Source organism: Mandrillus leucophaeus, unplaced genomic scaffold, assembly GCF_000951045.1.
Source record: "Mandrillus leucophaeus isolate KB7577 unplaced genomic scaffold, Mleu.le_1.0 Scaffold230, whole genome shotgun sequence".
NCBI lineage: Eukaryota > Metazoa > Chordata > Mammalia > Primates > Cercopithecidae > Mandrillus > Mandrillus leucophaeus.
This window is the reverse complement of record NW_012102366.1, coordinates 270251-273627: the sequence shown is the minus strand read 5'-3', so window position 1 is coordinate 273627 and position 3377 is coordinate 270251. Positions and strand designations below refer to the sequence as shown.

The following is a 3377-nucleotide window of genomic DNA, read 5'->3' as shown; positions in this document are numbered from 1 at the left end:
CCCTTATTTCTTTATTTCTTCCTTTCTTCCTCTTTCTCTCTTTCTTCCTTTCTTTCCCTCCCTCCCTTCTCTCTCTTTTCTCCTTCCTTCCTTCTCTTTCTTTCTCTCCTTCCTTCCTTCCTTCCTTCTCTCTCTTTCTTTCTCTCCTTCCTTCCTTCCTTCCTTCCTTCCTTCCTCGCTCTCTCTCTCTCTCTTTCTTTCTTTCTTTCTTTCTCTTCCTCTCTTCCTTTCCTTTTTTTTTTTTTTTCGTTGGACAGAGTCTTGCTGTGTCTCCCAGGCTAGAGTTCAGTGGCGTGATCTCACGCTTACTGAAACCTCCGCCCCCAGGTTCAAGCGATTCTCCTGCCTCAGCCTCCCGAGTAGCTGGGACTACAGGCGCCTGCCACCACGCTCGGCTAATTTTTTGTGTTTTTAGTAAAGATGGGGTTTCACTGTGTTAGTCAGGATAGTCTCGATCTCCTGACCCCATGATCCGCCCCCCTCGGCGTCCTAAAGTGCTGGGATTACAGGTGTGAGCCACCGTGCCTGGCCTTTCTTTTTTTTTGAGATAGGGTCTCATCTGTCGCCCAGGCTGGAGTACAGTCAGTGGTGCAGTCATAGCTCACTACAGCTTTGACCTCCTGGGCTCAAGCAATTCACCTACCCTGGCCTTCCAAAGTGTTGAGATTACAGGTGTGAGTCACTGTGCCCGGCCTTTTCCTTTTTCTTTTTTTTTTTGAGATAGCATGGCTTCTGTCCCCCAGGCTGGAGCGCAGTGGTGCAATGATAGGTCACTGCAGCCTTGACCACCTGAGCTCAAGCAATCCTCCCAGACTGGCCTCCCAGAGTGCTGGGATTATAGGCGTGAGTCACCGCGCCCGGCCTGCCGTTTCCTTTCTCTGTTGCACGTAGCCCTGTTCTCTAGAACGGAGGCGTTATTTTATTGTAGGAGCTTTTGGGCCTGAGCAAGCTGCGTGGACACTCACATTGGCACTTGCAGGCTACTTACCTCGGGCAAGGGCTTCCTCGTTCCCAAGCCCCAGTTTTCCGAGCCACTTAACAGGCATCACAGTCCTTTGCCTGGGTGAGGCCTGGGTGGCGGTCTCAGCACAGCCCCAGGTACGGGATGAGCATCTGATAGATGTCACTGTTGGTGGCACATCTGAATGAAACAGGCCAGAGCAGCGCCGCTCTGCGTGGGCCAGTGCTCGTCGGAGGCCCGAGGGCACAGCCCCAGGGAGGGGCGTAGGCCATGGGTGCCACGGAGAATGGGGGCAGGCCCAGGGCTGAGACCCAGGTTTTCCGACTTCCCGCTGTGTTTGTCCTGTGCCATATTCGTCCTCCCACTCCTGTGGCTGCATTGCGCAAGCCAGGAGCTCGTGCGTCCGATGACCATCCTCCAAGGCTGGATTGCTCCCTGCTCTCTTGGGGCTCCGCTGGGTGGAAATAGCAACTCCAGCTTCTCCAGGCCCCGGGCTACCGCTGTCTCTGCACCTGACCCTGGCCTCGGATCCAAGAGCCTAGGGACATTGGCATTGAGACCCTGGCACCTCTCGACTTGCCAGCACGGGTGGGAGACAGGAGCAATGTGGTCCAGGGGCCTGGGAGTGGGAGGTCAGCGTCTCTCAGGGTTCCTCCCACTCCGGGTGACATTCTGCTTCTGCCGTGGTGCCTCAGGGAGGCAGGTGCGGCCACCCCCGGGTGCTGCTGAGAAATGAGGTCACATGCTGAGGCCACTGGGGAAGGTGGTATTTCTGGCTGAGCAGGCGTGGCCTGTGCAGAGTTCCTGGCAGCTGAGCCCTAGGTCTTCTCAGCCATCCTGGCATTAGCAGGTTGACTTGATATTTCTGGAAGTGGGAAGGAAAGGGAGCCGAGCGGGCCGACCCGCTGAGCCGGGGTCCAGATGAATGTGTCAGAGTCTCTGCATTTGTGATGGGGGTGAGGTGGCCGGCTTGGCTCTGGGCATGATCGGGCCAGGCCTCCGACCTCTGTGCTGGGCATTGCGTGGACAGGGAGCTGAGGCGATGAGTGCAGCAGCGCTTGTGCCCAGCACAGGGATGGTGAGTGCCCGGCTGGCCAGCTGCAGGACCTGTCGGACCCTTTGTGTCTTTACCTGGGGCCCTGGTTGCACCGACCAGGGGTCGCACCTCCAGCCAGGCCTCTTGTGCCCCAGACCTGGGAGAAGATGCTTCCTACCAGGGAGTGCAGTCCCCTGTGGGGTCCGAGAGAGCCTGCTGGAGCTTTGAGCTCAAGAGGTGGGCTGTGTGGCACTGCATCAGCTCTGCGAGGGGGCCTTGGAGGCCCATGTGTGGTGGGGTATGGCCTGGCTTTGAACATGCACGCATGGTCTTCTGGGCTCTGGGATTTAGTGCTTAGATCTTGGCCTCCTCTTCTGTGAAATGGAGTTAATGGTTCCTGCTCCCCTCCGGCCGCTGTAGGAGAGACGTCTGGGAAGCTGTGGCAATTCCAGCCCCAGGCAGGGAATGTGAAATAACTGTTGGTAGCTGTTCTCACCCATCACCATCGGGCAGGTCAAGTCCTAGGACACACAGAAGTTGCAGGTTCATAAGCCATGGTGGGTGAGGCCGGCCCAGAATCCCAACTCCCCATCTGACCCAGGTCTGCCCCTAGTCTGGGGCTGAGAGGGCGGGCGGGCACCTTGCTGGGTCCTGTGATGTGGACTCTGCCGCCAGCAAGGCCATTGAGCCTGCTTGTTTACAGCTGGGAGGGGACTGGGAAGCACCAGGCTTGGCTTGTTTGTGAAGCTGCGGAAGCCGAAGCTCCAGAGGCCTTCTGTGCCTGGCTGTGTGCGCCAGGCCTGCGGGCTGTGCCTCCAAGGGGTGGGCGGGAGTTGCAGGCTCAGCTCTTCTAGCCTGGGCTCAGGTGGTGCCTGCTCCTCCCTCCTTCCCTGTAGCTCTCATCCCACACCCACTCCACTCTCAAGCCATGTTGCCTTTACCTCCATAGTCTGTCCAGAATCCCGAATTTCACCGCTTGTCTCTGCCTTGTGTGGTTTTTATTTATTTTATTTTATTTTTTGAGATGGAGCCTTCCTGTGTCGCCCAGGCGGGAGTGCAGTGGCGCGACCTCTGCTCACTGCAACCTCCGCCTCCTGGGTTCAAGCAATTCTCCTGCCTCAGCCTCCTGAGTAGCTAGGACTACAGGCATGCACCACCACGCCCGGCTAATTTTTGTAGTTTCAGTAGAGATGGGGTTTCACCATGTTAGCCTGGCTGGTCTTGATCTCTTGACTTAGTGATCCGCCTGCCTCAGCCTCCCAAAGTGCTGGGATTATACGTGTGAGCCACTGCACCTGACTTTGTTTTTTTTTTTTTTTTGAGGCAGGGCCTTGCTTTGTCACCCAGGCTGGAGTGCAGTAATGCAATCATGGCTCACTG

At 56.9% G+C, this 3377-nt stretch overlaps 1 protein-coding gene across 2 annotated transcripts in view; it reads left to right on the top strand.

Annotated features, from left to right (window-relative positions):
• The window catches only part of TECR (trans-2,3-enoyl-CoA reductase), a 42303-nt gene that overhangs the window by 28184 nt on the left and 10742 nt on the right, over positions 1-3377 (top strand). The gene's annotated exons all lie outside the window — the stretch shown is intronic.